The 10,480-nt window shown below is 33.5% G+C and overlaps 1 long non-coding RNA gene across 1 annotated transcript; it reads left to right on the plus strand.

The window, feature by feature from the left end:
- The first annotated feature begins 309 nt into the window (after positions 1–309).
- On the plus strand, positions 310–1,887 carry LOC140747117 (uncharacterized). The gene is made up of 3 exons (XR_012102849.1): positions 310–429; positions 1,009–1,212; positions 1,749–1,887. It is a non-coding gene; the product is annotated as an uncharacterized LOC140747117 (long non-coding RNA).
- Positions 1,888–10,480: the final 8,593 nt, after the last annotated feature.

Below are 10,480 nucleotides of genomic sequence, written 5' to 3' on the forward strand. Positions count from 1 at the left end.
ATTAATTGAGTCACATACGCAGCATTCAGCACGCATGAAATATTATTCAAAATCCAATAATTTGAAGCTTAAAATAAATAATAATAAAAAAAAACTAAAAAACAGTCAATCATCATGAATCGCCTCAAAATAAAATTATAATAAAATTGAAGTTATTAAAGTAATAATTCAATTCAGTAAAACAGACTTGTAGAAATTGCTGAAAATTGAGCTCAAAGATTCCGTTACATACATAGATACAACTCAAGCTAATAAAAGCGTGTTAAAAACTATTTTTACAGCTAAGACAAGGTATTGAAGACCTAGCAGTGAGATATTTAATAAACGGCTCCGCCATACACATCATCGGCCACGGTCTCGGCGCACACGTTGCTGGGAAGGCCGGGAAAGAATTGAAAGGACTAAATTTCGTAATTTCTCGAATTACTGGTAAGTCTCTCTTACCTAGATAATTACACGCGAAATCGAGTCTCTTTTACATACAAATGGTCTCATTACTCCTATGCATTACTCAGGTTAAATTATTTAGTTTTTATCAAAATCCTTTTAGTTACGGATTTGGCAATTCACGTTCACTTGAAAAATTTGCCCTGCAAAAATACTTGTAAACTGAGACAAATGTTGTCCTGACATAAAAGAAAATGGATATCAGTATCTATCTATCAGTATAAAATAAAATAGCTCAACAGTAGTGAGTGGGTATACACAATGGAAGGAAAAGTATCCTATCTTTTAACAAACCACACGCGTTTGATGTTAACAAAATGAAATTCCAATATGAGTCAGGAATAACTACAATATTGGAATTATATTGAATTGTTCTTCAAAGCAATACATCCTTGGACAACAAAAAAATATTCATTTTACTAACTATTACTAATAAATCTATTGTTTTTTCTTTACTATCAAACTCTTCAATTTTATTTATTTGTGAAGCTGTATATATAAGTAAAAAACCTGGTAGGTACGATCAAAAAGCTTACATGCATTTCGTTCTAATGTTTCTAGGATTAGACCCATCTCGACCTTACTTTGAACACCCAAAAAGATACGAAGGAATCTCCAAAGAATCAGCTGCATTTGTAGATATCATTCACACAAGTGCAGGTATACTGGGGATAAAAGAGCCAGCCGGTACATCAGACTTCTACCCTAATGGTGGTGGACCATCTCAACCAGCATGTTGTAGATTTGTTGTTAGAAACAAACCAGGTGAATATAATGATACTTCAATTATCGAGTTAAGTTTTAGACGTAAATTAAGGTAAAGTACAATTTATTTCTATTTTTATTTTTCTATACTAAGTAATGTCAAATTACATTAGAAATAATAATAAAGTGTGTTTAAGAAAAGGTCGTCATGAACCTAAAATGTGCAAAAAAGTTTGATATGAGAAATTAAAACGCTTCGGTGACATACTCGTACAAACAAAAATGGCTGCCAATGGATTTGACAATGCATTTTACTATTTTCTACAATAATAAAATCTCCGACACCGCTGACCAGACACTGTATAAAACACACTTTATATATGTATATTTTGTATAGGCCAACGGCGGCACTTACAAATTATTACAAATAACCTGATTTGGTCGCCTCCAAGCCGCACCTCTCTGGATAAACCGCTCCTTTTACCCCTAACGTGCTACGCCTCTGCACTAAAATATAATGACGTCATATCTACAACCTGCTTCTTTTTAAACCTATTAAAATAGATATTTAGACCTACTTAACTTCTTCGTTTCAGGTGCTTGTGAACATAGATGCGGGTACTTCTACTATGAAAAATCTTTTGACACAAATTATGAAGCCGTCAAATGTGATACTTGGGAACGTTATATGGAGCGTGTCTGTGATATGGACGAAATACAAAACATGGGCGAACGGACTCTAGATTGGTCTCATGGTTTATATTTCGTGGAAATTTATGGGTCTAACGATACAACGCCACATTAATGGCTTCATTTATATCTACAGATACTGATTGAGTATTGCATGTTAAAATCATAAATGTTAAAATCTATGAGTAGTTTACGATTTATTTGGACGCTTGAAATTTCCCGAGTTCCCGGGATCCTGACCCATTTTTCCCGTCCCGACCCTACGTGGATTTCCCAAGAATTCCTGACTAAAAATCCTACCACAGACTTTGCACTTGTTATACACGTACACGAAATGTTTACTTATTTAGAAGAGCCCGATAAGCTACAGTACATGCAAATTTTATACTCATTTAAAATATATATAATATAAATTTTACAATTTGTTACAGTCATATAACTTAAGAAAAAATATGCAAAACATACATTTTTATATTACTATTTTATATACATATATGTATATGTGTATATCTACGAGTATATATATATATCTTTCATATTGGTGTTGGCATAGATAAGTATAGATATCTCACCGCCTTATAATTGAAGGAAGCTATTAAATAGCTTAAACGGCTGATAAATGTGTCTGCCATTTAATGGCTGTCATGGTGTAATTTACGCGGAACAATGCCGACATATTGCAAAAGTGGTGAAAAAGCACGAAATCGAAAGAAAAGTGCAGAGAAATATCATTTCATTCGTAAATGATCTAAAAACTACACTTTTTAAATATTTTTGAAACACGAAAATAGTGACAGTGCCAATTTCAATTGTCAAAACTGGTTACATTTTCTTTAAGCATTTTCTTGTTAGGAGTGAGTAATATTTACTAATCTATGGGTTTTGGTTATAAGGTTGTGATAAAAAAAAATATACAAACCTTCTGCGTCTACAGGGCACTCCGAGCAAAGTCAGATAGTTGTCTATCCAATTTAACAAAACCTTTCCAAGATCTGTGCCTGTCAGTCAGTGGCAGACTATGGTCTTCGGAGGCCAGGGGAGGAGAGTTGAATGGAGGCTCACAAGTGCAAAAAAGTTGATTTGATATTACTAATTTACAAATGTGTTATAGACTTATTTGCCGAAAAATACGTATGATTCCGGTGACCATTTGTTCTGACGACCTACTACTATTACTGGACCGATTTTAAAAATTCTTTCACCATTTGAAAGCTACATTATCTACGAGTAACATAGGCTATATTTTATATGAAATATATTTGATAAATAAATTTTGAGGCGGTACAAAATTTACCGGGTCAGCTAGTATATAATAAAAACAATGAATAAAATGTTCAATTTCTATGAATAATGGTAATTCATGTTTTATGAACAAAGGACCACCCCATAGGGATCCACACGCATGCCTGGATGCAGCTTATCGGTATTCTCAGAACCTTAAATATATTCGCTGTAAATATAGTCTATATTGCTTTCTACAGTTTCTAATAAAAGTCAGTTTCTTTACGTTATTTCTTCGAGCGAACTTGTGTTATGATGTCTAAGTTATGATGCCTAATAGCTTATAGAATACCTACTAGGGCCCATTGCCGCAATCCTGTCCAACTTTTTTTTACTTCTAGATGTCGTACTAATATGGGTAAGCGAGCCCCATTGTACCGATTAGTATATTCTTATAACAATTTGTTTAATTCTATAGATATCTTGGCAACGCGCCCTAGTAAATTCAAAAGACTAGTTACTAAGATTATAAAATCCTGTACAACATAAAACCTATTTTCATCAACTTTTGCATTTTGTTAACCATCATTGAATTAATAGAATAGAATTGAATATCTTGCTTTGTAAAAATATCTAATTATGTAGTATATTTTTAAACATACAAAATAGACTCTTTTAAAAAAAAATAATAAAGTAACTTATTTTTGTAAGAACCACTAATATGAACCAGTAAATCGTGGAAAACGGTGCTGGTAGCAAAGTTAAATAAAATGTTAGATGTAATCATATTTCTGTAATTTTTGTATTTTGTTACCCGACTGCCAAGGAAGGGTTATGTTTTTCGCGCGTATCTTGTATGTTTGTCTTTCTTTATTTGATCCGATCTTACGAACGGCTGGATAAATTTCGACAGTTAAGGTGTCATTATATCTGTCTCAATGACCCGAGTGTCCTTAGATAGGTGTTAGAAAAAAAAATCAAAAGGGCGAATTTACGGCGCGAAATAGTGACACATTTAAAAAAAAAAGTTAACGGAACCTATCGAGTGGGGTATCAAATGAAAGTAAATTAAACGTAGATTATAAAAACATATTTGTATATATATAAAACTGCAAGATGACTGACTGACAGACTAATTAAATGACTTTTTCAGTTTTTAGAAATCAAACTACAGCCAAAACCGCTCAACTTAGAGTTCTGAAATTTTGCACAAAGGTTCATTATATAGCGTAAATAAGTACTAAGAAAGGCCTTTTGGAAATTCTACCCCTAAGAGGGTAAAATAGGGGAAAATGTTTTTTTTTGAAATCTTTTAATTTTGAAGCAACTGCTACAAAATTTTGTATTTAGCTTTCTGGATAGGAACAAGGATACACCTATTTATCCTCATCCGAAAAATTAACCCCGTAGAGGGTAAAATAAGGGTTAAAAGTTCATTTAAACAATCGTCAATTTTGAAGCAAACACTATGAAATTTTGTATTTAACTTGTTGAATAAAAATAATGAAATTCTACCCAATACGAGATAAAATAATGACCGGAACTTTGAATTACTAAAGTTATGTATTTTATGGAGCGTAAATGGTGGATTGTTTTTGCGAAATAGTAACACGATTTAAAAAAAAGTTAACTAAACCTATCGAGTAGGATATCAAAATAAAGGAACTTAAAAGATATTACACATACATTATATAATATATACATATGTATTACTCATCGAGATGACTGTCTGACTAAATGAGTAGTGTTGCTGTGATAAAGATCAACGCAAAGGGAAACCGCTGAACTTAAGAGTGCTGGAATTTTACTCATAGGTTCTTTATATAGCGTAAATGAGCGCTACGAGGACAAAATAGGATAATATTGTTAGAACATCTTTTCTTTTTGAAGCAGATACCTACTATGAAACTTTGTAGGTATTTGGCTTTCTGGATTAAAATAATAAAACGCCTATTTCTCCGTTTTTGGGAATTCTACTTCAGCTTTTATAGTGCAGTCGGGTTTTTTGATTTTTTTAATTAATTACTTGTTACTGTTTGTTTTCTCTAATAAATTAAAAAAAAAACGTTTAAAGGACAGAGACTCCGATTACTTTTTATATAATCGCGAAATGCATTACAATATAAACAGTATTGAATAAATCAATTATTGTGTTTAATTAGCGTGGAATTATTTTAAATTGACTTTGTAACGGTAAGGTAACGTCGTATATAATATAGGTAGAGTTTCTATAGTGCAATGGTTTATATTATCTAATAGAAAAATTACAATGTCAAGTGCTTTGACAATTTTTGTGTCATTTTTTCTAACTTTATACTGCAAGTACCTTTAGTCCATTGAAATGTTACAAATTTCGGTTCTTGGCCTGCAAGTCAAAGGAAGCAATTTTACTTTTTGAATATCAATAAGGGGTTTGTGCGAAGCTAAATCCAAGTTTGTTGGTGTTCTTCAGCTGCCACCTAATTCTTATATATTTTGCCACGAATAGTTTGCCTGATAGAACACAAAAATCCTTTTTCAAAATGGCGGCCGAGAGACAAGAGTTGCGACATTAGGATTTAGGGTTATATATTCCGCGCCAAAGTGCTAGTCCGCTCTGAAGTTGTTGCGAGCAGGTGTAGTCATACAATTTGCCATGGCGACGCGATTCATTTCTATATTCAGAGCGGACTAGCAGTTTTACGCGGACTATACTAATCCACCCCTTAACTGAAAATTGCAACCCAAATCTAACATTTTAATACTACTTGTTCATTTCCATTTGTTTTAATTTACAATATAACATCGTAGTAGTAGTAAGATTCATTTTTCTTTACATTAACTGGAATGAATGTGATTTGTACAGAAAGCATAACGGTAGTATATAATGATTTTTTAAACTATTATCGTGTTCTACACTTTAGAATTGGAGAAAAACATCGCAAATAATTTTCTTTTGCGAAAATATAATTTAAAATAAGAATCATACCGTACGACAGTTAAAATGCTTATAATTAGTAAAATTTGCCAAACATTAGGCATAAATAAATCACTTTCATCCAACAGTTGTGACAAAACAAATTATCTTCTCACCTTTGTTGTGTTTCTTGTGATTATTGTATTTTATTTAATAATCGTATATTTTCTTTTGTATTATTTTTTAATGGCGACGCCAGGCAGCAATATGACCGACTGCAAAGTTGGTAAGTTGGTAATGATATTACGTTTATATTATTTTTAATTAAGACATTATCTATATTTATTTATTTATTTATTTAATTAAGGCTCACCAACGCCACCAACCAACCAACCACCAACATAATAACAATTCACAAAGATAACAAGTAGAGAATAAAAGGTCGTGTCCCCACAATTATAGGTGAGCACGGCATATGTAATAAATAGACGCCTTAAAAGATTATACAATACTAGATCAATTTACAAATAATTGGAAAAATTCCATTTAAGTTTAAATTTACACAAAATATTGAATCAACTTAAGTTTCTCTATACAAAATGATATAATACAAAATATTAAAACAAATCATACATAACGTTATTCAAAATTAAATAATTATTCAAATTATGTATATAAAATTATATTAATTAAATATATAAAATTGTATTAATATATAATTGTTCTCGTTTCTATCAATTAAATCAGTGTCAATTTTCATTGCGCTCTATCAAATAGGTACATTTGAATGAACTTGCCAAAGTGAACAGAAACAGTAGGTAAATACCCAGTCATTCCATACCCAGTCAATCAGAAAAAAACGTTATTACAAAAAAAAGAGGTGTTTCCTTTACACCGAACTTAGGCATAGCGCATACTTGCTGAAAAATATATCATTGGATAAATAAGAAAAATGATTATGTCGTATTCATTATTAACAATGCTAGGAACTACTACGTAGTGCGATTTCTTGTAACATTTTATTGTTAGCAATTGTTTATGTACTAACGAAGATATTTAATCTATTCCTTCATTTTCCATCTAGTTTATGAAGCTGATGTCGAGTATGGGCCGTTTTTATTTGACCGTAATACATATACGAAAGAATGGGTGGCATTTCTCAATAAGGACGGATCACCACGTTACGTTAATTTGACTTATAGTAACGAAGAAATAGAAGAGCAGGAGCGAGTTACGTCTATCTTAAAGGGGCATGGAGAAGTCGGATTTTATCTATATACTAAGTAAGTTTTTGATTTATGAACTTGGCACAGTTTGGTTGCTCAGCCTTTTACGTAAACCAGTGGTGGTTTGCATAGCAAGTCATCGACACCCCATTACTGTCCTATTGCGAGGCACGAATCTCCTCTCAGAATGAGTGGTCTTAAGCCATAGTTCACTGCTAAGTAGTCTGGCCAAGTAGAAGGATAGTAATTGGTAGACGTAACACACCCTTTATACTTTTTTATAAATAAATCAGGCGATAAAAACTTAGCACAGTAGATACTCATTAAGTGTTACTCATCGGTACATATATTGTGCGACACAAATCGGCCTCACACGCCTGTCTAACAATAGTGTATTATGTATACAATTGTAAGAGGTATGATACATGTCATTAAATGAATACAAAAAACTACCAACCTTGCCCTTCAAGCCGATTTGCAATCTCGAATCATATCAGAGGTGATGCGCACGGAGCTGCCACAGGCCTGAAAGAAGTAGGCACGGTCTAATCTTCCTGATTATATACACTTCACAAGGCACACGCGGTAACACGACTAGTCCACGTAAGCACCAGAAGCGAGAGGCAGTACAAAACATCTGTCTGTCTGTTCTGTTCTCTCCGAACGCGAAACGACGATTGGACGCATTTAGTGACATTCAAAGACAACTGTGGGGAATTTTTAAAATCTACCCACCTATAAGTTGACAAGAATTGTACATATTATATACTTTATACATTTATTGCTGTAGTGACAGGAGAACAGAGATATTATAAGTTATTATTATTATTTTTTATATTTGAACCTACCTGATGGAAAGTTGTCAACGTTGCCTATGGACATTTGCGACACCAGAGGAGTTACCAATGCGTTGCCGACTTTGAAAGAGAGCTCCTTTTGCACCTTTTTTGAAAAGCCCCATATCATAACGCTCCGAGAATCCGGGCATTATTTATTAATATAATCTATCAACACAATTTTTGCCTGACCCATCCCATCTGAAGATAATTACAGATATACACGGGCAGCTTTAAGCACTTACTACTAATATATTAACTAGTTTTGTGTTAACAAAAATACAAATTATAACACTAATATGTTTGCACTAATAAAACAAAATAATTGTTTTCAGAAAAAATCCAGAAAATCCTGAAGAACTTAAATATCCAAACTATAAATCAAACTACTTAGATCCCAAAGCTCCATTCTACATCTTAGTGCACGGTTGGCTGCAAGATCTTAAGTCTGAATTTCCCAGAATAGTCAAAGATGCAATCTTGAAAAAATGGAGAACTAGCATCAATGTCATTGTTATGGATTGGTATAGTATGCAAAGTTACAATTACGTGACCACAGCTAAGAGGACCGATGATGCTAGCAAAGCAGTGAGTGCAATAAAATACAACAAATCTTATGATAATTCCACTTCACCCACTTGTAGGGAGAGTGGAGAGTGAAAATAGAAAAGGAGAGGCTATGTATGCGACACAGTCACTTCACTTATCTGCTAAATACAAAACTAGACACAAAGTAATATACGTCTTTGGTTATTAAAAAAAAATAAGATAGAAACCTTGTCTATGGACATCTGTACTCAACCCCACATAAGATAACATTCGTACTTGAGGTCAGCTGTACATGTTTTGCTACTCCTAAGAACTGCCATGGAATCCCTCGAATAACTATGTCTCCCTTATCCCTTCAAAGTGGAACACAATAGCATTGAACTCTGGTGTTGTAATTTTAAAAACATTATAAAGTAAATAACATTTTACAGCTAAGACATGCCATTGAAGACTTATCAGAGAAGTATGGGATAAACGGCTCCTCTATACACATCGTAGGCCACGGTCTGGGCGCACATGTTGCTGGGTTGGCTGGAAAACAAATGAGAAGACTGAATTTTATAATTTCTCGCATTACCGGTAAGTTTTTCTTGTATACGGAATTTTGTAGGTCGAAGATACTGTATATATTTTTTGTATTGTCCCTTAATTTGTCTCTTAGAGTTACTTATCATTTTCATAAGATTTAAGTAGCTTACGGGTTTCGCATATAGAGACATCCCGTTCGACGGCATCATCATTCTTGAGGAGCAGCGCTGCTCCAAAAGCCTCAGTTCGGAACTTGTATATAAGGAAGATGTTGAGGAAACTTGGACAATGTGATTGAGAAGCGTCATCTCTTGATACGTTTCAGAGAGTTGTCACATCATTTATTCAGAAACATGTGAGGCCGTGTTATGTAGTTATTGTTACCATCAACGGGCGGTTCATTTGTGAGTACCACCATATAGAACTGGGCGTCTACCTGAAGGCGATCATACGTGCCTTACCACTTCTGAGAACTAACCTCTCCCTATCATCAACCTATTTTCAACATCCTTCTAGGAACGGATACCCTTTCATAATGGGAAAAGTTTATTTTTTCTTGAAAACTAATACCTATTTCTAGGTCTAGATCCAACTCGAGCTTACTTCGAACACCCAAAACGATACGAAGGAATATCTAAAGAATCAGCTGCATTTGTGGATGTCATTCACACAAGTATCAATGCATTGGGGATAACTAAACCGGCCGGTACCTCTGATTTCTACCCCAACGGTGGTACAGTGCTCCAACCAGTATGTTGCCCAAAACGAGTGCCAGGATTACCAGGTGAATATTTATCGTACCTATTTCAGAAATGATGGAGTTATGATGCTACTACATTAGTAAGTAAATTATTTATCAAAATATACCGGCATCTTGTAACGATTAGATTAAAAGAAAAGTTTGATAAGATTAGAATAGAAGAATAATACGCCGCAAATACGACATGACAAAACTATATGATATAGATATTACACACCACCAAATAGTCCACCTGATATGGTATCTTATCCTATACGATTGTCCACAGATGCGTTATTACCTGAGGATTAAGATGGAAATCCTTGTATAAGTATTTCGTCCTTAGCCCTTCAAACCAGAACACACTAGCACTTAACACTGTTGTTGTTAGGATGGTGCCGGCGTTAAAGAGTTCTACCACCTAAACAACCTTAATACTATGTACGTTAGGTATTTACCACTTCTACGGACTCACTATGAAAGTACGCAAACTGATTCGAAAATCTTAAAAGAATTATTCATAATGTTACATACATTATGAATAATTCTTTTCACTTTTTCTAATAGATGGTCCACGTAGTTTTGTTTAATTTAATATACTCAATTAGCAATAATAAACAATGAAATACATACATACAACAAC

Source organism: Epargyreus clarus, unplaced genomic scaffold, assembly GCF_041222505.1.
Source record: "Epargyreus clarus isolate Ecla_fem2 unplaced genomic scaffold, WU_Ecla_fem_2.2 ptg000014l, whole genome shotgun sequence".
Lineage (NCBI taxonomy): Eukaryota > Metazoa > Arthropoda > Insecta > Lepidoptera > Hesperiidae > Epargyreus > Epargyreus clarus.